The 26652-nt window shown below is 36.1% G+C and overlaps 1 protein-coding gene across 5 annotated transcripts in view; it reads left to right on the forward strand.

Moving 5' to 3' along the window:
• Window positions 1-26652, forward strand: part of B3GNTL1 (UDP-GlcNAc:betaGal beta-1,3-N-acetylglucosaminyltransferase like 1) — a 133014-nt gene that overhangs the window by 40869 nt on the left and 65493 nt on the right. The window lies entirely within an intron of this gene.

The following is a 26652-nucleotide window of genomic DNA, read 5'->3' on the forward strand; positions in this document are numbered from 1 at the left end:
GAACTACAAGGCTGCATAGCAGAACTTGTACTACGTGTCCATGAGTTTATTAACAAGATGGGATTTATAGAATCACACTATTTATGTGTTCCTAATTAATTTTTTTAACTTGTTACCTGTTCTCCACCAAATTTAATGCAGAAATAGAAGTTCCTCAAAGACACTAGATTTCTGAAAATTCTGTGGAAGTATGAAGCTAGGACGGATTGTACTGCACCAGCTGCAATTCATATGTTGTTAAGCACCACAGAATCCACTTGGACAGATATTTTAGGTGCCCAGTCATAAGACAAGCTTCAGCTGTGACACAAGTCTGTAGGAAGCTTGGCTTTTCTAACTGTGGTGCTAAAAGAACTACTTGATTTCCAGAGCAGTGCATATCAGCATATGCCACCTCTCCTGCCTCAGTATCCATTCTTCTGATCAGAAATTCAGGTAGGGAGGTAATTATTTTGCTTTTACTTGACTTAAAAAAGTATGGGGAGGAGGAGGAGGAGGAATTGGGAGCAAAAACCATCTCAGCTGTGCTCTAATAATCAGGTTATGAATCAATTATGTAAGGTTAGGCCTGATTTGTCCCACTCCTCTCCCCCTGGTATACTGTACGTTTTATTTTGGGTGTGCTTTTTTAAAACTGTCTTCAGTAAATAAGCTCAGAGAAAACTATAATGATGGGCCTTTGCTAATGGGTTTGTAGAATCTCTGGGAGGAGCAATCCTTCAGGGAATTCAGGAAAATTGGCTTTAATTTACAGCATATTGTCTCCAGCAGTTTCCTGTAGTGAAAGAATGTTCAGCTTTTTTTAGCTGTCTCTGTACTCAGTGCCCAGCTATTTTTTTCCAGTTACTTCTGTTGCATTTCTGTATCATGCACATGCAAATTGTTTGTGCTGTAAATTGGGAAACCAAGCAACCAATTAAAAAAAAAAATAGCCAATTGCCAAGATCATGTAATCCCTGATCATAATATTCATGTTATTGATCAAATAATATCCTGTAGCATTTGATTGCTTTACTAGACAGCAACTGAAGTCCAGTTTGAAAGAGGTGGGTGGTAGCAGATATTTTGTTGGGTGGTTGGATGGCTTCATATGCCTAGATGCTGGCTGCTGGTTTTATATCACTTGAGTCAATACCAGATTTTTGGATCAAATGTCTGTCCCCTGTCCTCATGCTGAGAAGATCATTCAATACAAAATGCTTCTAGCATTTTAAATTTTCTTTTCCCTTAGCCATGGCCTCTTGATGCTTACTCATCCATTAAATGTTTCTCTAAACAATTATACTGTAACATTCCAAAGATACTTTATGGTATGCGTGAAATTTCAGAATATATACCCTAGACAGTGTGGTAGGAGTAAGAGAGTACAAAGAGAGCATAATAATGAGAAGACTACTTTTTAAAAGATTAACATTTGCTAGTTTAATGTTATCTTCTGTATAAATGATGAGTGATTAAAACTCACTTTTATAGGTGTACTAATACAAGCCTTAAAATACATGTATATGTATTTCATGTATGTATACATGTATATGTATCTTTCTGGCCAAGAGTAAAAAAAAAAAAAGTAATTTTAACTGTTCAGTAAGTGCAGATCACAGTGGCAGGTACAGGAAGAAAATGAGCAAACAAATTAAGAGAACTGACTGTTTTGATGTTGAAGTGGAAAAAATGTAGATTAAAACTAATCCTACAGAATACCCGAGTCTGAATTGTGCTTGAGATGTGATTGAAGTTTGATCAAGCAGCCCTTCTTGTACACTGGAAATTTTACTGTGCTGTATAAGTAAAAAGGTCTGAATGGTTTTAAGGTTGGATTAATTACATAAATATTTATACAAGTAGTTTTTAAGGATTATTGCTGACTCTTAAGTAAAACAGCTGAGTTCATATCCATATCTGTTAAATCACTACTTTTGGTTAGTTTAGTCCCACAGCCTGTGAAGTATTATATTCAGCCTGAAGCATAATTCCATCTGACCTACCATTTTTCCTCCCCAAAGACAAGAGACTTCTCTGCTTCATATGGTTGTTCACTTAGAAAGCAGTCGGCAAGCTTAGAGTGACATGTGAGGAGACTCTTGCAAAAAGGAGTGGGCTCTATGGTTGATAAGACTGGCCTGTCCTAATTTAGAAGAATAACGGTCTGAACAAAACATGATGATTCTATATGTTTGTTGTCCACTGTAATGTGTTTGTCTTGCTTCCTGATACATACTGTACTTTGCAGATTATCTCAGAGCTCTTTGTGTTGGATAAATCTGGAAGTTCTCACAAGTGATTTGTAGTTCTTACCAATAATCTCTCTGGACCACCTGATAAAAGAACAATAATTAACATTAGTTAGAGTTTCATAACATAGACTTCTCTGTGCTGTTAGAGGTGCCTGTTAAATTTAGCTGATAGGTTTAAAAGCTGTGCTTCTCTACTTACTAAGTCTTCCTGTAATTAATATTTGATAAAAGTTCACGCTACAAATAAGCATTTACTACAGATACTCAGTTTGGAAATAGATCTAGCATTTTGGTTGAGTCGAGCATGTAGTTTGTTCTGAAGGCAAGAAGGACCTGATAACATGGCCAGACCTTTTCCATAAATTTGATACACTCAATATTGCATTGTCATCATGTATCTCAATAGGCAACTTCTTACTGGTAAAAAGCTGGGGGGAGTGGATTGCAGGTAGAATTAATTTTCCAGGTGGGCCACAGATTGAATATCTCTGGCATCTGTATGTCTGCTTGCAGACCAGAAGATCCCACCTTTTCTAAGTGCTAGGGTTGGTTGTCAGTGTGTCAGAACTGAAATAGTATTTGAGGTGGCAATCTGAAAGTGGATATATGCAATACCTGTTGTCTGGTTATATTAGTAATGGCAAAAACTGGACAGAGGGAAAGACTTTCTTAAGAATTAATAAAACGGGAATCACTTGCATTTGTTGTCTTTCAATAAAAAGATACTCAACACTTTCTTGGGACTTTTTTTCACTGTTTCCTTTTCCTCTTATTTCACCCAATGTTATCTAAAAATGTGTCATTAATAGCAAAGTCCTGATGTTTTTCTACTGAGTGAAAGAACCGAAGTCACAAACTGGTTAATTACAGTAGATTCTACTAGTTTGTATGGGATTAAGCATATAAGACAAAACCAATTGGCTGCTTCCTTTTGTGGTTGATCCTTGTTCTCCTCTGGAGGAGAATGAAACAAAGTTTCACAAGCTAGTCAGTGTTTATATTTACATTTGAAAATGCGTGTCAAAGGGGTTCATGGAATTCTAGAAAGTTTAATGAGAAGTGGCTTACCCACATCTGTGAACTTAAAGCACAATTAGAACTTCCTAGTGAGGCTTTATGTAAAGGCATTTCAGGGTCAAATATTTCTGAACTTAGAAACAGGTTTTCAGTCTTTCAGAAATATATGCAGATTTTGCTTTGTGTGTTAGCAATTTTGCATGAGTTTAAAGGTATACCATAGGGGAAAGAGTGTTAAATAACTTGGGTTTTTCCTTTTCCTGTTTTGTTTGATAATTTCATGCTTAATCAAGGCTTGAATGTGGTTCATAATAAGTGGTAATATTTAAATAGAACTGAAACATTATAATATAGTATAAAAGCAACTTGGGAGTACAATAATTTTGGCTTTATTCCAAAAAGTTCTTTATGAATACAGTCTTGCAGCATGATGGATGCCTGTATGGCAGAAAAAGCATGATACGATTTTGATGGACATTGAAATTAAGCAGGTAGAAAACAGTTTATCTCTGATTTGAACTATGATTTGTTCCAGCTGATGATATTGTCTTGTAATTTAAGTAATCAGTCATACCAATATGGATTACAACATGTTTGCATCCTAAAAACCATCTTTCTTAGAACATTTGATGTAAGAGATGGACAGGTAATGCCAAGTGTAAAGGAAAACCATCAAAGATTAAATTTTCAGAAATGCATAATTTGTTTTCCAAACTATTATTAACATTTCTGTCTCCTCAATACTTCTGAAAATTACTTTGAAAATTACTTTGAAAAATAGGGCAAGAACTTGAAATAAATTCAGGATCTGGTTATTAATGTAGGACAGCAGTTAGGGACATGGATGGAACCAACTAATAACTTCTGGCTTCTGAATGTTCCACTTACATTTGATCTTCCATATTTATCATGTTGATATGTTAGCTTATAAATAAACAACCTTTAAGCTTCACTTTGGACTTCTATCTCATTGCCTTTTGTAGCTTAAGGAAACTTTACTTTTGTCTAACAAATGAGGGACAAAAACCAGTTTTTATTTTAAAATGATAGGTGAGATATTGAAGTAGCCCTAACTTTTTTTTTTCTTTCAAAACAATAGGCTTTCAAAAGCCTATTTCAAATACAAGTTTCCAACTAATTTAGTGATGTTTATTTTTCACTTGGTCTTCCATATGTGAGAGCACAGAGCAGATATACCCTTAACTTCCTGTAATTTTCTTTCTTTGAATTTGAAAATCAAAGTGCCGATTCCACAAAAAATGGAAATATTTTTACTGTGGCTTTTAGTGTAATAAAAATTATTGATTTCAAACATATTTTCACTGCAATTCAGCTCCCTATTATAGCCGTATATATAGGAAAAAACATTTCTTTGTCTCTTGCAACTGGACACTGAACAGTTCTTCACTGTTTTAAAAATTGTCTGAGCACGTTAAGTGCATTGTATTTATTATTGGATAACAACTTCCTTTTTTGGTGTCGGCTTTTAGTGATAAAAGTACTGGGCCAGAATTTCAGGAGAGCTCAGCAATTTCCATAGTAATTGGAGTGGCTGAGTGTGTGAGTATGAAAGCATCGTTTCCCATAATAGATAGTAGGTCTGAAGGCCAGTTTTATCTATCACAGTTAAGATTTTGTTTCTTAATATTTTTTATACTGACCTCACCCTGCCATGTTTGACATTTGTCTCTACAGTAGTTCTTGCTTTTCTGATCTTTTGACTAGTTAAGGAAACTGAATTTTAAAATATTTACATCCACCATATCCTCTCATAAGAATTAACAATATATGTTATACTGTTATGTTTGAGGCTTTTTTTTTCTTTCTGTGTTGTAAAAAACCAGATTCTGGTCCAGTCTAACAGCTTTTGAGTGCAAGGATCCAGATTTAATGATTAATTCAATTTAAATTTTTTTTTCTTAGTGCAAGAGTGACAAACTGGGACATAGGATTTTTATTCTGTTTGTATAGCCTTGGCCAAATGGACTGTAATTAGAAGTTCTTGAGCTGACATTATGCCAATAAAAAAATATTAGTGAGCTTTTCAGAGCATTAGCTTGGATCAACTGTAGCTGTGAATAGTGTGTCCTTTTTCATAAAGAATAGATATTTGTCTATTCATTTGTTGCAATTACATGATCTTAAAGATGATCAGCACAGCTAGTTCCTCTAGAAGTAGTGCTTGTGTATGCAGCTCGCATTTTGAGAACTAGAATGATCACATGTAAAGGAGGTGGAGTAGGCATGTGCTTTGTGGTTAGCAGAGGGATAGTCAAGCCCTGGCCCAAACGGAAATCTGAGCGGTTGCAATGCATGGGGTGTATAACAAGGAAGGAAATGGTCTTGCATCTGGCTTCCAGTGTAACTGTTGGTCCTTTGCCACCTCTTTGGATGAGTTGGTTTCTATGATGTGGGTGGATTTAACCTTTTGCATCACTTGCAATGACTGCTCCCACAGCGCAGGAAAAAGCAGCAGAGGAGAAATGAAAACCCAGCAGTTTTATACCCTTCATTTTACAAACATAATACCTTAGTGAAATTGAAAATTCTGATGCTGCTGGTAAACAAAGTATGATGGCTTAGTAGTTGCTGCAAATTACAGTGATTTTTTTTCAGAGCTACTGAAAGAGAAAAAAGCAAATGTTACCAGAATTTTTTTATTAGACAAATTTGAAGTATTATCTAAGACTTCCCATTCATTTATGGTGTTGAATTTATTGGAGTAGATACTAAGCATGCCTCTCAACATAAAAGATAGGTGTTCAGAAAGTTTGTACAATAAAAGGAATTATTTTTTTCAGGCGTATAATTTCTTAGCATGCCAGGAGATAGATATTTATTTTGGATAATTCTTTGCATACCTGTGCCCTAATGATGTCAGAATGAAATAAATATAGTAATGAACATATTAATCTCAGGATTATGATTATTTTATAAAGTGGTAAAAACAAATTAAGAGAAGCTCTTGCAAACTAATTAAGACAAGCTCTTGCTGTTTAAAGAATGGTTCAAATGTTACTTAAAATACCATTTTAATCTTTATAACTTTGCAGGATTTATTCTGCCACTAAAGAGAAAATAAGTGTGCTGTTTATAATTTAGCTTGTTTAGCTTGTAGAAAGTTTATTGTTTTATCTATCTGATTAGGGATTTGATGCCAGAATATACTACTGAAAGCCCTTATGTGGGTTCACTTGTATAAAAGTGATTTGTATCAGTATACCTTGTAGTTACATCTTAACTACCTACAACTTTTATGCAAATACAGCCACATGTCTACTAGAGAGCTGCACTGCTGTGATTACACTAAAATATGTACAACAAGTCTCTGTAGCATAGCCGTTTCTTACATGAAAATATTTATGACTCATGTAGCCTGTTGGACTGATGCTATAGCTTTGAATTGATGTAATGTATTCCTGATGTTTTTTTATCTTCCTTGTACTCTCTGTATCTAGGTCCTCTCTTACTGTATAAGTATATAACAAGGCAAAATAATACTGATTGATGGGAGTTCAAATCCTAAGCAGTGACTCTTAAGATGCACATCCTTTTTTGTTTGTTTTTGTTTGTTTGTTTGTTGTTTATTTGGGGGATGTATTTGGTTTTTTTTAAATCAGACTGCAGCATGTTATACAAATGCTCCTTCCATAGCCACTTAACACAAACAGCCTTCTGCACTAGATTTACTTGATTTGCCTCTGTTTTGATTTTTGCTTCATCTAATGTTCACATTCTTTATTCTCTTCTCCATCTGTCATTCCCTGTCCTTTTTAAGCACCTTTGCAGCAGAATTGCGAATTCTCTAGAGTGAAAGTCGTGTCCATGTTCTTTGTTAAAAGCTAGTAAAATAGGGTCCAAGTTCGTGCTTAATATCACATAATAGTGATACTGACTTTTTTTATACATCTTAATTGAAATTTATTTTGAACATACATGCCAGACTTTTATTTGTCTGAATCCCATCTGTTCGTGTAGTTTTGGGGAACTTTGGGACTATATGGCCAGGTCTCATACTATATGTTTTCTTTTGTGTGTCCTGAAGCTTTTTGCTGTGTTCTACTGCAAACCTTTGGAATTGATTTTATGGCTGTGACATCATTCAGCAGCTTTCACTTTCCCACTTCATTCTCAGTTTCATCTCTTCCCCCAAAGAATTTTGTGTTTCCCTGATGCTTCACAAAAGAGCCACAAGTTCACCATGTACTTAATTGCCCATTCATTTTGCAAGGAGCAAATTGCTTAGTAGTTTCTAATAAAGAAATTTAAATGTAACCACCCATGAGTGCAAGAAAGTAGCAGATTAATAATCATCTTCAGGAGAAAACTGTACTGTATCCATGAAATGCTATATCTATTGAGTCAAAGTCTCGGGGAAAGGAGGTAAATTGGTCATCAGGTTGGCAATCGCGTTTAAACAGGTTTTAATGTTTCTGAGAGAAACCACACTCTAGAAGTCTACAGACCTCTGCTGAGCAGGACTGAACTAAACAATGCTCATACACTTTGAGACCACCTCATTTAGAGCACTGCTAGGCCAGAAGGGTAGTACTGAAGCCAAGCTAGCAAGAAGCAGTCTTACTGTCAGAGCATTTACATCTGGGAAATTGCAGGGAAATTCTCAGCTTTATTATAATAGAAGCAAGAAAGTGAGATAAAGAAGTCATTGCAGTGGATCTGAATATAGTGTTGTCGTGGTTTCAGCCCGGCCGGTAACAAAGGACCACGCAGCCGCTCGCTCACTCCTCCGCCCCCCTCCGGTGGGATGGGGAGGAGACGGAGGAGAGAAAAAAGAAAAAGAAACTGGAACCTCGAGGGTTGAGATAAAGGCAGTTTACTGGGACAAACACAAAGAGATTACAACAACAACAACGGCACTAATGAAAAAAAAATATACAAAAAGAGTGATGCACAGTGCAACTGCTCACCACCCGGGACCCAACGCTCCGCCACTTCCCCCACCGAAAACAGAGACCACCCCCCGGCCCGCTCCCCATTTATATACTGGGCAGGATGTCACATGGTATGGAATAGCTCCTTGGCTAGTTCAGGTCAGCTGCCCCGGCTATGCCCCCACCTCCCAGGTTCCTGTAAAAATTAACTCTATCCCAGCTGAACCCAGGACAAGTGTATGCTTCAGCAAGACACCGAAAGGACCGTGTTTAACTTTATGCTTATCATTGTTCTTTTCCTTTTGTGTATTTCCTGGGTATTTAGCCTAAAGGAGAAAGGGTTTCTTTTTTTCTAGTTTTGTCCCATATGCAGCCAACAGTCTACCTATGCTGTGCTCAGGAGTCAGTCAAGAAAGCCTTGTCATGTTATGCTCCAGTCCTGGAGAACTGTCTTAGAATTATACTAGCAAGTACTCACTCCCCTTGAGATTTGTTCTTTAATTATTTCTATTTCCATTCTTCTGCTTTTACTGATCATGACGAGTAATATCGCTAATGAGTACTGCAGACAGGCCAATGGCAATGCATCTATGCATCTCTGTTCTTCTTCTCTTCCTTTTTAGCCAGGCATGGTAACAATCTAAAACTGTAATGTGGCCATGTCCCCAGAGTTTTAGCCATATCTTTCATATTCACCCTTCTATAAAAATAAATGAATAATTTAAATAAGTCCATGATTGTGAAAGGAAAATAAATAAGACTCAAATGCTTGACAGTCTTAGAACCCCTGATGGCTTGCTTGAAAGAGCAGGAAAGTTGAGTTTTCAAGTGGTAGTGCTGCTGTTCTATCCTCAGATGTGTTTCTTCTTTTAACTGAAACTCAAGTCATATTGAATGTGTCCATCGGTATATCTGCATCCTCACTTCTTCACAAGTAAGATGTTTGACTTGAGGTTTGTTGTACTTGGCATGAATCAAACAATCAGAGGAATCACAGCTACCTCTCATGGAGGTAGCTACTAAGGAGCCCACGCCTGTGGACTGTTGCTCCATATGCCTACAATATTTGAAAATGATGTATTATCTCAACTGCCAACATTTATTCGGCCACCTGATTTTAGAAGGTAACAGTCAGCAATGTTAGCTTTTCCTACTTACCCTGAGTTCCATTTTAATGGAATCTTTCAGAAGAATGTAAATCTTAACCTATGAGCAAAACAGGCTCTCTCTTAATCTCAGTGTCAGATTACACATGTTTAAAAAGAAAAAAAACAAAACCAACAACCTTTGGAGTCAGTAGGAGAGATTTTTGTGTGTGTGTGTCATAAAATTATTCATAGATCTGCAGAGCAGATGTTGACAATTACAAAGAGAACAGAGGCCGGTCTGTGGTCAGCCAGCAAGCTCCATTTCACGTGGGTAGATCAAGGCTCAAGGCAGCAACTATTTCCTGTCAGCACGCTGGGCGTCAGTGATAGCAGTTTTTGTGGGCTGTAGCCCAGTTAAATTATACAAAGTCACTTTTGTGAGGCCTTGGTTCTGTGTCTCGGCTGAAAGAATAATGGTACTAGAAGGCTCAGTGTTCTGTTTTCTAAGATCTGTGTCTATTGATACAAAATTGTGGGTTAAAAACTTCTTATGGATTTTGTGTTTTTTTGATAGATTTTTGCTGCCTCCCTTTAGAAAGTGTATAACAACTGACCCTTTCATTTACTTCAGTAAATGCCAGTGTGGTGTTTCACATGTTAATTATTTTAGCTTGAACCATATTTAAAGCACAATCTTCCCCAAATTTTAATGTATTTTTATTCAAGAACTTAAATGGTAGCTATTTTCTCCAAATTAAAAGTGATTAATTGTTATCCTTTTGGCTTCAGAGCAGTTTTCTTTAAAATTCTCATGGTTTGCAGGTGATCTGGGGCAACTCTTCTGTTGACAGCACTGCTTGGCGTGCTTGTATAAATAGGCATCTCCCAGTAGTTAAAGAATTTTAACTATGGCTCATTTTGTCTCAAACAGGGTGGGGTTGTTGAAGTAACGATGATGCTGATGCCATGTCCAATTAATTCCCATTTTCCTCTTTGTTGGTAGAGCTGTATAAATAACTATGTATTGGTGATGGAAAATTAATAAAATTTTCTACTGCAAATAAATAATTTTGATCTTTGAGTTTAACAGGTATAGGCAGTGATGGAAAAAGCATCCCATGCTCTTTTGGAGACCATGGGAAGAGGAGAATGAACAAAATATAGCTTAATGGAAGGAGAAGAAACTTTGTAGTTGCTATTTTGGATCAGAAAGATGGTTTCTCGAATTGGAAATGGAAAAAAATTTTCTGATGTTCTCACATATTTTAAATTCACTCTTTCATGGCTTTTATAATAAATCCATGGCCATGGAATGTGAGCATGTTAATGTCAAGTGCTAATGATTGGGTCTGTCATCTTGCTGTTTTATACAATAGAGGATGCTACTGAACACAGAGTATTGATAAAATGACAAAAGCAAAGCATAAAAATATTTCTTAAATAGCTGAAACAGTATCTGTAGTAAATATATGTTTTGTTACTCAGAAACAATAAATTATTTTCTGTCTTACTGAGGATGACATGTTTCACTGTTTAGTGAGAAAAGGGTCCCTGTGATAAGAATCTACCCTGTTCTGTGTGTGACTCAAATTTTAGGTTGCTTACGCTTTTTTTTCATCAAGTAGGTAATGTGAATAATTTTAGAATAAAGAGGAAGGAAGAAATTACATGCCTCAGTAGCAAGCATGTTTTCTCTAATACTTTAGTTTCAAGTTCTGTATTAAGGATAGGTGAAGTCCAAAGTCTCCTTTTATAGTAGGATACCAGGTGCAAGCATCTAGACATAGAACACAATTCAACTTTCTCTTTAGTGAAAATGATAACACAGCTTGAGTCTTAATGTCAGACTGCTGTTGCTGTGGCAGGGCTTGTGCTAATTTGTTAGGAATAAGACACAAGCAATGCTAACATACATAAATTTTTAGTATGAGAGAGGCCAATGCATCTGCTGTGTGAATGGAAGTGCTGTACAGCCACATGGCTGCAGCTGGGTCTCATGCCAGTGAAGAGAACCTTGCTAATGAGCAGTAGCTAGGGGAATAACATTCTTAGCCCTGTAAAGGCAGGAAAATTATGTATTAGTAATGACAGTTTCCTGTAACTCTGCTGTATAAATACAAAGATATCTGCGCCAAACTGCATATTTAGAATGTATCATGCTGAAGTATTTACCCACAAATTAACTGGAAACTGTCCATTGTTTCATATTGATAATGTATATGTAGCCAAATATTAGGCCAAATTGTGTAATGTAATACCTATTTCTGTGAAGGCTAAATGTTTGCTGAATATGAAAATTAAGGCAGTATTCAGCTACAAATGTGTTGAAAATGGTAGTTGTTACTTTCAATATAGCATGAATTGTGAGATTACAATATCGTCTACTTTCTCTAGATTAATTTCTAAGCTGTGCCATATAGAATACTATATCGATGGGCAATAGTAATATGGAGGGGGATATTAACAAGGGGAAGTTGGAGCGGATTGGCTTTTGTTTTTCTGCTGAGACCAGGAAGCAAACCATCGGAGAGTAGGGAACAAGTTGTTTTTTGTTTGGTTTTTTTTTTTTAATCCAGGCTACTGGGATTTTTTTTAATCAATAGAAATCTTTTTACTTGCACTTAACACACATAGTTGAGTGTCCCCATTTAGATGGGGTCAGCTTTCTTTGAATTATATAATTGTGATTTGGAATCTCTGAACAGTAAACTAAATGCCATATTTTTTTTCCCAACATCTCTGAATCTGTTAGAATTGGTAAATTAAGTGACAGCATTGGTACATATATTTTGCAATATAGATGGTGCATTTACAAGTATTAAAAATCCTTAATGAAGGCAAATGCTTAATGGTTACTTAGCTTCCTTTGTGCCAGCCCAGAAGTCTTAAAATAAAGATTCTGAAAATAAATGTATTTGTATACAATGGTGAGAACATCAACAAAAGGACTCTTATTCTGCTAGGATTGCTGGTTATTGATTTGCATGATTAGGTTTAAAGTTTGTAGGAAGAGAAAGAGAATTTGGTTTTTGGGGTGTGGGGTTGTTCTGGTTTTTTTTGTGGGGCTAACATTGTTTAGTTGAGGGGGCATTGTTTGTTTTTAATATTGACTCTATATTTACAGGTCAAGTCAGAAGCTTTCCAAATTTACAAGTAAAATTATAAGCAAAATAGTTATTTTGTGGGAAGGCAGACTGATGTTCCATCTTTGTGACACTGGGACTTTTTATTGTTGTTTGTAGGAATTTTGATGAATAGCCTGAAGTGCAATCGTTTCTCAGTTTTGACCTTTTACCAGAGAGCCCTATAAACACAAATAATAAATTTTACCAAGAAATAAGCTGCTTTCTAAAACCAGTACATATTTCTGCTACTGCTTCGCATATTCTGAAATTTGTTTTGAATTTTCATTTGGTATTTGTTTGATATATCTGGTTAATTTTTATTTCATAACTTTGGTGATTGTAGAAATGTTACTTGTCACCGATACCAGCAAACCAAAAATGTTTCTCAGTAATATTTTTACTGTCTGTTTATAATGATGATAAAAATAACAGGTTTTGGCTTTTATAACTTCTCAAACCTCTTTTTAAAGCAAAAAGTTGTTGTGTATGTGAAAATTCAGCCTCTTTTTAAAGCAAAAAATGTCATGTATGTGAAAACTCAACATCTGCTTCACTGACTATGCGTAATTATGTGTGAGCAACTGGTAAAGAAAACTAGCTTATCTACCTTTTGCAAAACCAGATCCTTATTCAGGAACAGTTTCCATAATTGCCTTCTAAAATGTATTTTCATTATGTCTGTCTGAATTTGAGATACTTTACCAAGGAATTATGCTACTGGTCCTCCAATAAACTGTAATAATTATCATCTGAGAGAATCAGAATATTAACAAGACTGTGCTACAGGTAGGTAGTTCCTTGAGAGAGAGCAATGTAGTTTTATCAGAATCTGAGTTTCAGGAGAGTCGTACAGACAAGTCTGAAAACATAACCGAAGAATATTTAGTCATTATTTCAGCTTCCTGTAGCTCTGAAAGGCATGAACTACTTCATTAATCTTAGTGCAGACCTTTGTGGGGGGAGGGAGGATGGGGGAGTCATTCTAACAATATGTAAAAAAATTCTTCCACTTCTGCTAAAAGCAAGGATGTTGTAGCCTTTAGCCATAATCATGAATAGGCTGCTGAATTGTCTTAACATGCTATGTTGGGCAAATGTGTGTTTCTACTGGCATTAAATGGTGTTAAATATTTATTGTTATTTCAGGCTTCTAATTGTCAGTAATTTACAAATAATGAGAGCTGTGGAATATATATGTGTCCACATATAGCCTGTGTATGTAAATCATGTGCCGTGTTGTAGTTTTTTTACATACACATCAACTGTTTTAAGTTTGTGTATCTTTTGACCAGAACTTTACATTTGCTGCTGTTCACTCATTTTAAAATATTGCATTTAGGAAAAACATTTGTTCTGAATGTTTTTGCGCAGTGTTACAGGGCTAGCATGTATTAGTTTCAAATACACTCCTGGTAGATGTGCTTGTATTATCATGAAAACTTGATGCTGCTTTTTTTTTTTTTTTTTTTTTCTTTTCACTTTTAGAAGAGAAAAGAGGTAAATGGTAATTTTATATCTTATTTTTCTAATTTATCTCAAGAACTGCTACTTGTGCTCTGCTATTATTCTTCCCTGCTTTAGCAGATTGGAAGCTTCTGAATCTGATCTTTTAAGTGGATATGTGTAGATTTTTATGGAAATTTGTATGTTCGCAGCTGCTAGAAAATGAGAGAGTATGTGCCAGTGGAAGATGACAGATTGCCAAATAAGCCTAACAAACTGAGGTCTGGAAAAAATAGGAATTTCCAAGCAGGCTAGAGGTTTATCAAAGAGGAATAAAGCAAGCCAATTTGAGTACTTTGCACAGCTGTTTCAACTGAGATATTTCATCCATGTGATACTTTATAATAATTTGATGCCAAAAGTAATACATAAACATTTCTCTTTTATTTTGAATCAGTGGCATACATAAAATTGGTTTCACATGGTCAAAAGCTCCTGCATTTCAAAACAAAATAATCAAAAGTTTGGCTCATCCTGCATTTGCAAAATACTGCAGTGAAGTAATAACTACATTTTCCGAATCATCCAGTAAACATGAGACTTCTCTGATCATAAATCAGAAGAACTGACACTTTTCTGCCTTTCTAACTGCAAGAAGTTTTTTTTATTTGCTAACAATGTACGTAATAAAAATCTTACTTTGAATTGAAGGCTGATGGTTTTAGATTCTTTCACAAATTAAATAGCTGTACTAAGTGAACATGTATTTTTCTTAGATGTAGGTAAGCAGATACTGCTTTCGTATTACCGTGCCTGTAGGTAAGCAGATACTGCTTTCATATTACCATGCCTGTAGGTCTCTAGTTCTTGATTGCCACCATCAGAAATGTATAAGGAACGTTCAGTAACATACAGGATGTTCATACTCCAGTGAACTGGATACGAGTACTCCAGTTCATGTGTTTGGAGATATCTAATGACAAAGAGAATGCATTCGCTAGGTAGAAATGCAACAGATGCCAAACAGCTGTGAATCATCTGTATTCAGTAATGGAAGAAGTGAGAACCTTTAAGCCTGAATTGGAGAAAGATTTTGTTGGTTTGTTTGTTTTAGCACAAAACTGACTGTTTTAACCCTTTCTCTTCACTCCTAATTGCATGTTTAGCTAGTTATCCTTAGATTAATAAATAATTCTTTTGGCTGCTAGTCCCTCTTTAAGCCCTTCAGATTATATCTCACTAGAAGTCAGTAAAAACAAAGTGTTAGTTTTAAAGTAGGATCCTGTTTTGTCCTTTTAATGTCAAGTGACATTAAGTGCACATAAGTAGCTGACCTTCACACCTACCAATATAAACAACTTAAGTAATATGCACTGCTTTTGAATGTATAATGCCATTGGACTTTTAGTCCTTTGATACCCAGAGATACCCTGCTATTGTTCAGTCCCCTTCATTTTCTTGACATGCAGGCCTCTGCTGCTGCCTCTTCTTCTTTAAGATTTGCAGTCCATTTTGTCTGTTGTTTTTTCCTTTAGCAGATGATTTCTTTGTATTCCCTGGGTTCATCCACTTTTCCTCTGTATCAACCACCCTCCCTGTCAAAATTCTGTGTTCCATCATTAAAGGCATAATTTGGAATACAGTTAGACAACAAAATGCCTCTTTTTCCTTAGCCTTTGATTGTTTTCAATCAGAAAAGAATAGTTTTAAACCTAAATACTTCTACCTTTCTCATCAAACATGAATGGCTTTCCCTCTCTCATCCTGACAGCTTTTTTCATGCAGTTGCAAGGTCCAGCAATCTTTTTGCTGAACTCAGCGTGTTGTTTCAAATCTAATGCACAAGTGCTCTCCACAGACACACAGAGCCTTCTTAGATGCTTGCTGTGCAACCCTCAGAGCATATCACGATTTAATAGAATGGTTTGCTATGTCCACCGGACAGCGAGTCTGCTAGATGCCAGGAATGGGATAAGAAATGCTGTGCGTGTGGGGTTTTCTTTTTCAGAGAATTGGTAGAAAGAAAAGGATTGGGAAGCTTACTGAGGACTGTAGTTTTGAAAGTTGTCTTGAGAGGTATGGGAGGAAGGAATCTGAAACGAGACAGGGGAGTTCAAGAAAGGTAATTTTATGCAAAAGACTGAGAGGAGAAGGCAAAATTAACAATACTGGTTTGTCTACCTTGGAAACTGAAATTGCCAAATCTTCTCCAATCTCTTGGGGGTTTGTTTTTCATGGCTTAGTGTGAATTTGGTGAACCATCAAAAGAGCTGTATTCACACTCAGAAATTGCTTTTAATGGTAAAAAAAAAAATCAATGATTAAAAATGCCAATTGTTGGAATGAAATAACAAACTGTGTGACTGTTTCTGGATTGTCTTCCTGCTCTTGCTTAACAAGTCTGACACTAAAACTGCTGTTCTGCACTTTGTGAATTGAAGCATGAAGATGCAGCGAGTGTGTTTGGGCATGAGCTTCTTACATGTTTGGATCAAAGAGACTGGCGTATGAAAGACTCGCTGACTTACTGTCACTATGGCAGTTTGTGTATGAAGGCAGGTTGGAGTTCTGTATATGCAACACTGTTATTAAGTTGTTATTGATGTTAAACAAAGGATTAGGGTTTTTTCTTTTTTAATCTGGACCAAAGCTTTGTGAATTTTGATGGCTTTTTTTTAATGAATGCAAACATATTGAGATAAGGTTATGCAGTGTTTTGCCTACTTTTTAGGCTTTTCTTCCTTTAAGTTACAAATTAGTGTTGTCTCTGTCCTTAATGCAGAATCAGACTTTGACTAATATCATGGAAGAACTGGGGTTTTTTTGTTTGTGTTTTAAAGCATGTATTCTAGTAGCTAGTATATTTACACAAGACACAAAGATTATTATGCAGCTTAGAAGCCAATAGGTTTAGGTTTTATTTGACATTTTCTTCACTGATAAAGCAGTTTTAGCAATATGATTTTTATTTTGTATGTTAGACATTTTAGGAAGTGCTATCTTATTGCTTGCTAATTTATTCTTAATTTAAACAGGCAGTAGCATCTTTAAGGTAACCATTTAAAGAGATACATACTTGCATTTTTGCATCTTTTAGATCCGCTACAGGATTGGGTATAAAGCAGTTCTTTTTGTACATCAGAATCAAAGAAAATGCATAATGCTACACAGATGTAACAAATGTCAGTTGCTTGGGTGAATTTTAGAGAAGGCATTCAACAATTTAAGGTGGTCATGATATGACAGCAGCTGAAAGTGCTTGTTTTCCTGGTGTTATGTTATGAAACATCAAAGCATCACTTTTTGAATTATTTAATGGGATGAGGTCTTGAAAACCTACCAAAAAATCTGGTATTGTCTATGTAGATGGAGAAAAACAAAGATTTCTTGAGGTTTTGCTGCAAACAAGCACGTGCTTCCTAAGTAAATGTCCAACAAATTCAACATAGAACATTAAAAAAAAAATATGCTAGAAGAGCCAAGTAGTCCATCACCTACTGCTGTGACAGAATTCCACTCTACTGTTCCTTTCCACCTGCTATGAAAATGCACCATGCTATGTTTTGGAGAAAAAGACCTGTTTCACTTCACTCAGTTGGATGCCACACTTGACAGAGGTTTTAGAAATTTTTTCATCAAGAAACGTATTTAAACCAACCCTTTTTTCTCACAGGTTAGAGTTCTAGTTTCATTTGAGTCAGTGTCTGTGTGTCCACAGACTGTGGGGCACCCTGATTTTACTTCTAGCCTTTTTACCACAGACATCATCACATGCCATGAGAGGTTACAATTACACTTGTTTAAGGAAAAAAAAAAAAAAAAAAAAAAGAGGAAAAAAGAAAAATATTGTTATTATTTGTATAGACCCAAGATACATTCTGTTGATTGCTTGTGGTCTTTAAAGAACTGTACACAGTTCAGGGTATTTCTGGGTCACTGCTTTTTTTATTTTGGTGGTGGAGGTGTATAGATATATGCTCCAGTGCTTTTATATTGTGTTTCCTTCTGTTTCCTTATAAGCCTTTGAGAAAGAAGCTGAGGGATGTTTGGATAGAAAGCTGGAACTTTTATGTGGAGTTGACATAGTTAGGGCACTATAATAATGACTGTTGGTAGACAACTCCCTGAAAAGGAAATGAAAATGAAGTTTATAAAACAACACAATGTGTATTTCCAGAAGAATTAAGTGAGGCAGTGTGCAAGAAGATGAGGTAATCACAGGCAAATGTGCTTCTCTTTTGGTCACTGGGCTTTTCTGTCATGCCTACTATCTTTAAGCAATAACGGCAAAATGACATTATGTTTGTATTTTTCTGCCTCTTCATGGTGGGGAATTATGGGTGAATTCCAGTTTGTACTGTGCATGTTGTGTCTGGCTCTTTGAAGTTTGACTTAAAATGTGTCATTTCTAGGCATTTTATTGAAGCAGATTTTTTTTGCTGAGAGCAGTTGTCACAGTATCCTGAGAGGCCTGTACTGTTCTTACTCTGTTCTTTCCCCCTGTGATGCCCTGCAAGTTCTTTCCTCTGTTTCTGGCTTTTGATTTTATTTTTCTTCAATTTTCTCATAGAAAACTAAATTTCCAATGAGTTGATAATTCCAGTCAACATAAAAATTTGTAGAATGTAGTAAGAACCTTTTTTACCAAGAGAAGTTAAACCTCACAAAAAATAAAATTCAGCCATGCAAATGTGCCAGAAGGAAACCTAACTCTGTGCTAGGAAAGGTGGCACAGGTAATTTATTTTGCTCTCAAACAATTTGGTAGGGCCATCAAATGAAGAATGATAAATGGGTTCTGTTTTTTTATTTAGAGAAGTAAAGTATTGGAAAAGGTATAAAATCTTGTGTGCAAAAGCTGTATTTCATTTTTATGGTTTACAGCTTCTAAAAATGACAGCATATCACTATTTGATTGTTATGAGTTGAAATGTTGCCAGAATGGTGTGATTTTTATGCCTGGTACTTAGGAGTATCTGTCATATAATAGTCTTGTGAACTATGATATCAGAAAAGCCTAAATGCTACTTAAAAGAAAACTAAACTCAGACCTTTACCAGGTATTACTGAGTTACAGCAGAATGGAAACATGACAAAGAACTTGAAACTGAGACTGTCACCACCACAAAAGCTGTTTAATTAAAAAAGAAACCAACAAAACAAAACAACAAAAAAGCCTAGACCACCTGTCACTGAGGGATGTTTAAATGTGCAGCAGTTGATACTGGGAATTCATGCAAAAATGCAAAAAACCCCAAACAACCAAACCACCAAATCCACAATCCTGTAGGATTTATATATATATTCTATGTTCTGAAAAGAGCACAAATTAAAATCCATGCAGCCACCATACTCAATATAAATAGTGGCAAAACATAATAGAGAAAGTGGTTGTATTTTATAGTCTCTTCGCCCCATGAAGAGATTATTAAACAGGAGTAGAACTGAAGAAGGCAAAGATTTACCTGCCATGTTTTGCAGTGAAGGACAAGTGAAAAAAGAGATGGACTGCGAGTTTCTAGCTTCAGAAACAGAACAGTCAGAGCTCAGTGGATCAGCAGTGTCACTTGGAGTGCACTGAGCCGAGCAATATGGAAATTAAAACCAAGCAGATACTTTGGAAATCTATAGGAAAAAGCAGGCCAAGAAGTCAAGTCTGTGGAAGTAGGCTGAGCTTCTTAAAAGTTTAAACTGATTAAGGTTATTGGCGTTGCCACTGTCTCCGCTGAACCAGCACTGAGTTCCTGTGACTGTGTTACTGAACTGGCTGAATATTAATAACATCTACAGAGGCATGTGGCACAAGCATGTCCCCTGCTTGTTCACACTTTGTCTATATGTCCTAATGTTTGTTTATATTAAAAAGTAATTTCAATTATAAGAGCTAACACAGAAGTGTCATTAATCATTGTTCAGGGTACTATTTAGGAATACAGTATATCTTTACATGCATTAAGGAGCATTTGCAGGAACGAAACCACTTTAGTTCTCTGACCAGGCTGCTATGTGTTGCTTTTAGTACACAAAACCTAAATGTTCTTCAGCTCTTTTTTTGTTTGCATAGACTGCAGTCTCATCTTTCTGGATGTAGTTAAGAGTCCTGCTGTCAGATACTGTCCTGCACCCTTTTTTACAAGTCTTTATTTCTGAATACATGGCATCTCCTTCTTTTTCTTTTATAATGAGTTCACTTATTTATCAGTTGATCCTTCAATTGAACATAATTCTCCTGCTTTCAAAACGTTCGCTCTCTTGTCCATGTTTGCAATATTGTTCATCCCTTATCCCATGTGTTGGATGGTGGTACAACCCTTTCAAATGCTTCTTTTGTTGTTGCTATCCTTCTACCTTGGGAATCTTCAAGAAATTCAAGGCAGTGCAGTATAAATGGTAGATCTATTTTGTGTTTTGTGTAGCTTGTCAATTCCTGATTGGTAAAATACTGATGCACAAGAATGAATAGATTACATGTATATCAAACCAGTTATAAACCAAAAGTTTCATACTCAGTCTTAAGATGCTCATACAGAATAGCTATGTTATCATACCTATGTACTTGGCTTCAAAACCATCCTTCCAAGTGTGTATGATTTTGTTCCTTTAAATCTCTGAATCATTTTCTTTGAGTTCTGTGGGTCAGAAAGTAAATGGACTTCCTTGTGTTCAGAGAGATCCAAGTTTCTTATTACATGTATAAATAAAATGTGAGATAACTTTCAACTATTTTGAGTAAGGCTTACTTGCATTTTTATACTTTTAGAAAATAGCCTGGGATAGGGCATTTTGGCGGAGAAGGGTTTAAACCTAAAGGAAATTTGTATCCTTACCTATAAGTATTTGATCAAGTTGTAGGTCATTGAGAGCTAAATTCTTTTATGCAGATCATAATTTAGAATATAATCTAAATGCATAATTTGTTAAAACAGAACATTATTTTTTTTCTTCAGTTTCTTCAGTTCTTTAGTTAGTTGAGTGGGGGATGATGCTCTCAGGAGATGGAATCATACCCTTTAACAATACAAGAGAAGTGCTTACAATTTAATAATTATATAAATATTCATCATCCATCTTTATATTCTTGTTCTTTAGCTTTCTCATGTCAGATCCCTGCATTTCAGTGTCAAAGAAATGTTAACAAACATCAGCTACCTTCCATTGTATGGTTGATTTACATTTCACATCATGACCAAAGTAAAGAATGAACTGAAACCAGAATCCAGTGCCATCTAGACTTTGAATGTGGTTCTTGGATTGGAGATCCATGTTGCCAAAAGAGAGGAAAAAAAAAAAAATAACTCTTGCAATAAATTAAAAATCACACTCTCTAATTCAGTAGCTATTGTGTGATTATACAGAAGCTGGCTGGACACTTACAGTGGGAAAAGCCAACAAGATTTTTTCCTTGTGAGATCTTTCCAAATGCTTCCTTCAGCTGCTGCTGTAACAATAAATAAACAGAAGACAATAAAAAACAAGGATAAAATGATTGAGCCTAAATCCCTTAATTACAAGATTTATATAACCAGGTGAGTGTGTTCAGAAGAGAAGGGTCATGAAAAAATCCTTTACTTTTTTACTAAAAGTGCTGTATAATATGTATAATATAATCAGTTTTGGAAATAATGGAAATGTAATCTCTTAATGAGAAATGCGATAAATCTTCAGAAAATAGTAAGCTACTGTACATAGGAAGAGTACAGTCTGTGCTTTCAGGGCATTCCCCAAGATAAATTTACCTCATGAATAAGGCCTCTAGTTGTTAACTGTTGAAAGGAATCTAAAATAGAAGACACATAGGGTTTTTTCCAAGTTGAAAACTACATCAAGGAGTTCATTATGATGCACGCACATAAGATCAGCTGCTCTATGGTTTAGTACTTGTGTCAGCATTTTTTGTATAGTAATGTTTATTCTTAATTCTGTCAGCTGCATAAACTTAAAATGAATCTAAAGATGTGGTGAATTTGAGCACCGGAGGGAAGTGGTTCTTTTTTTAGTTGTTTTGTTTTGTTTTGTTTGGGTTTTTTTGTTTGGTTTTTTTTCTGGTAAAGTGAACAGTTGGCCTTACTCTACTAGCGTCTCAGAAAAAAAAAACCCAACAAACAAACCAGTATGTGAACATGGTTATCAGTAGTAAATGTTGGCCACCTTTTGGCCACAGTACTAATTATGAAACAGATTAAGAATTTATTTATGGTATTGACATCAAACTAGTTACCATACAGTATACAGTGGATCGTGAAGTGTGCACAAGAATTTTGTTTGAAGATGTCTATTTTTACTTTCCAACAGAAAATAAATATTAGCAGCTGAAAAATGGTTAAGTGACTCAGGGGAAGGGGGGGAAGCTAAAGACTGTATGGCTTTCTAACTTTGCACAGAAGTGACTGAATTTGAACGTTTTTATTTCTTAAATTATAAAGTAGCTGCTATTTCACTACTTTAGGCTCCAAGAAAAAAAGACATGTAGTATTCAAGTAAAGTGCTTATTTGTATGATTGGGAAAAAATCAGAAAATGTTTTCAGCTCATTGTCAAAACCCCTATGTCTGGCATAAACTTTTTTAAAAACTGCATCGTTTTCATTTAAAAACCATTATTATTCTCATCTCACAGCCTTCGATTGTTGATTTCTATTCAGCTTCTAGTTTCTCAAGTATGTTTTTCTAATAATTACTTGAGTTTCAGCCAGTCAAGAGATATGTGGACTGTTCTCTACTCACTAGTAAATTTAGGTTCTATATGGATTCACAGACATGACCTTCATTGTGCACTTCACTTAAATGCAATGTATTTGCTCTTGGAAATGAGAACATACAATCAGAATTGTAATACAAAATTGTGTGACTTAAACCATTACAGGATTGATCTCTAAAAATAGTGGAAACTTGATTAAAAAAGGATGCATATTTCTGTCTTAATAATTAACCATTTCTTAGGTTCTTGATATTTTTTTTGGTGGCTCTTTCAAGGACTTAACCATCATTAAAGATCAGCATTGTCAAGTCTGGCTCATTGTTTCCAAAAACACTGGGACAAACAAAAGTCTGTCATGATACCATGCCATGATTTAATATTTTGGGGAGAATGCAACGGGCATATATACACCAATGAAGACCATATAAACTTTTATATGTGCGACTCTCTATTTGGGCAGAAATGTTTGGATTGTTTGCCTGAATTTAGAGTCACTGAACATGAATAGCAGTGTCTTACATAAGGCAATATGACATAGTCATTTGCAAAGGTATAAGAATAGGTTGGATGACACGTGAAGCCCTGGAATAATTAAGAGTGTGGGAAGTCACCTCTGTAACACGTTAAGCAAAAGCTTATAGAAGAAGCACCACAACTCTATCTTTCAAAATCTTACTTCATTCTATGTCTGCTATCTAGAATTTCTGAGACCTTTCTCATTGTCACCTAAGTGTCGTAGAAATACATCTGTCTGTTCTGTGAACCTTAAGCTACAATGTACTGTAGTCTCTAAAATCAAAACTACTTTCAAATATGCTTCTGAATATAGCTGAAACCAGAGCACAAAAATGGTTGGGTTTTCTATTAACTTTTCTTAAGCTGGAACTGATCCCCTTTAAAAGACTATTTTAGTAATTAGTTTATTTTGGCAAGTAAGCCAGCAGTCTGACAGAAAAGTCCTTTGGTAGAGAATCCTGGTGTGCAGTCTTACACTGAGTATGTCCATTACCTGTCCTAAGGGACTGGAAAGCTTTTCTTTTGCAACATCTGTAGAGGTGAGCTGTAACTGCTTGGTGTCTTTCATTTAAGCGTGAGTTTGTCTGTTGCCATTGAAAAATATCTCACCCACATCTGAGTTGGAAAAACCTGCTGTTCAGTTTTCCATCTGAGTAGTGTTTTCCCTTGTCTATTTTGAAGCCTTTTCTGAAGGACTTCTGTTTTTATCCTTTAATCTGAATATCATATTCTACATTCAGATCTGCATTTTTGATGCTTGTACTGTCTGGAAAATGGCCAAGAGAGAAGTCCTATTGCAATTGCTTTTGAATTTTGAATGAGTCTCAGCTTCAAGATTCATCACTTGCTTAAGCAAGAAACTAGAGCCAACCTAGCCATAGGAGAAGCACTGGCTAACCTCATTCCAACCTTGTTAGCTTCAAAGACATCTGCCATGGATTTACTCCAGGGATGTCTGGTAAAGGAGTCTTTGCAGCTGAATATGCGTCCCATTTGGTTGCCAGCCCAGACACTCTGCTGAGCTTCAGGCTTTCCATGGAAATAAATGCAAGCCTCTGTGAAAGGCCTCCACATTGAAGGAAAAGTATCTGAATTAGGAACAGATTAGATCTTTCATACTTTAAGGACTCCCATGCCACTCTGCTGGTGGTGTCCAAGAGGGGAGTGTTCTGTTCTTCATTGCCTTCCCCCATGTGCACAACAGGCTAAATTCCTGCAGTTGTTTTTCGTGACATCTTTCAGCCAGCATTCATGATTGCAGCATTTCCAGATTTCTAGTTTCTGTGAAGCAGTCCTGTCTCCTTGTTTTCAGGAGAAATGAAGACTATGGTGACATCTATAGCAAAAGCAAAATTGGGATTAGAGTGAAGACCTCCACCTTGCTTGCTTGGTTGATTTTATATGTGGGATTAAAAGCAAAATATGATCAGTCTGATCTGGGCTGAAGTATTGTATAATTGCCACATTAGCCTATTTACTTAGAACACCAGTATCCAGCTGTACTTGGAAATTTGAAGTAAAAAATGTGTGATCAGCAAGTCCTTTGCTGTTTACAGCTGAACCAAATGCAGCTTTGATGTACAATATTTTTTCATGTTATTAAGCAGTACTGTGGTTGTAGAGAACTACTGAAAACTGTCCTTACTGTGGAAGCCATCTTCTCAGAAGTCATGGCTCACAGACAGCAGTTAATATTTAATGTTATCAGAAAGTAAGTGGCTGTTACCTCTGTGTATACTACGGAGGCAATAGCATTGTCGTGTTTCCAGGTCATTTTGTATTAGATCCTTTATGGTTGTGTTGTAGATGCTGTTGCATTACCTGCAAAAGTTGTGAAAATGAGAAAGGTAAATGTGTAGAAGACTTCTAGTTAACAGTGATATGGGAAGTAATAGACAGAAAACATTACAAACTATGTTTTGTTTTCACAGAATTGTAAATCAAAATTGTGTGTTTACATTTCTGTCCTTTGTTAGTCTAAACAAAGCAGCAGTGACATTTTTATTTTTTAACAAAGCATCATTCAGCATAAAGTTTCTCTTAGAGTGAATACCTATTTCAGACTGATTTCAGTAAAATCTTGGCTTCTGTGTTTAAATGCACTTCACTGTATTTTTAAGCTGTGGTTCTTTGACATTTTAGTTTACATAAATCCTACCCTCTCCCTCCTCTTTCTACATGATCCCACCGATTTCCTTGCTGGTAGAAGGGTCTAGCTGACTTCTTAATGAGCCAATTCAGCTCTTCACAAAGAAAAGAAAAAAGTTTTCCTGTTTGTTTGATATACTGAACTACTTCATCAAGGTGTGGAGGAGCATCTGTGCTGGCACAATGGAGGGAGGAGACAGAAGCAAGGCAGTTGTTAACTTAGATTGGTATAAGGGTTGCTTCCTAAGGTTCCTTAAGAGCTGTTGAGCTTGTCTAAGAATTCATTGTCACCCAAAAAAACCCACTGACAGCAGGGCAGCCCCAGCATCCTCTCTTGAGCCATTTCTCGTAATTGTCTCCTCCTGGATGAGCCAATTTAGCTTGCCAATCAGGTAGGAAATAAGGAGAGAAAAATAATTTACTTTTTTTTTGCTTGGTTAGCAAGCTGAATTGACTTGCTGAGGGTTCAGACAAACAGCAGGGCTGTAGCAAGGGAAATAGCAGGGAATGTGTGGCCAGGAGGGAAGGAGCAGCAGATCCTCTTCACAACCACAGTGATGTGCAGTTACGTCAGCTCAGTTTTGCAGAGCTTCACATTCATGGTGCAGCTACATAATGCAGCAGAGCTGATCTCATGGCTTACTGCCACCAAAAAATTCAGCCAAGCTCCTCCCTCTCTCTTCCTCTCACTTCCTTTTTTTTCTCATTTGTTGGTATCCTTTTTTTGCCAGCTTAGTAAGCTGAATCAGTTCATCATATAGCTGAGGAAGTGATAAAACCGATGCAAGGGGAGGGAATGGACTGAAGCCAGGAAGGGATGGTGGGCATGGGGAATACGGGGCCACCTTTTGACTATGGATTAGTGCAGATGAACTCGTGGTGCAGCGCTTTCGTTCAAAAGGGAGAGTGGTAACAATCTGACCGAAGTTATTTATTTCTCTAAATTTCACTCCCCTTTATCTTGATGAGTAATCAAACTGTCTTAGCACCTCTTCGTTGCCTTAATACATTGTTTTCCTTTCTAATGTCACCAGTCCAGTCACTGTTGCCCTTTAATGTGGTTTTCAGAAGAACTTACACTTGCCCTAGATATACATCAAGAAATAGAATAAAACAAGTTTGTTCTTACAATTACACTCCATCATTGCAATTTATATGAACTGTTGTCTATGCACATTATTTTAAAGCAAAAATAATGAAGAAAATTAAATATTTGATTAATACGTTTATGAATATGACTTATGGAAAGTTCTGCTTTTCTTCTAGCATTGTATTACTGATTTGTGGGTGGAGCAGTTGGGTGAAGGGTAGTCTCAATGTTTGAAGTATTTTCACATGAAGACTTAAAAGTTGTATTTATGAAAAAAGTTTAAGATAGCAACCTTATTTAAAAAAAAAAAAAAAGAGAAAACCTTTATGTTTTGGCTTCCTGTTTAAAAAGGCAGTCTGGTAAAGCTGAAAGAGGGATTTAGCTGGGGAGGAGCATTGCTGGTG

Source organism: Accipiter gentilis, chromosome 10 (genome assembly GCF_929443795.1).
Source record: "Accipiter gentilis chromosome 10, bAccGen1.1, whole genome shotgun sequence".
In the NCBI taxonomy this organism is placed as follows: domain Eukaryota; kingdom Metazoa; phylum Chordata; class Aves; order Accipitriformes; family Accipitridae; genus Astur; species Astur gentilis.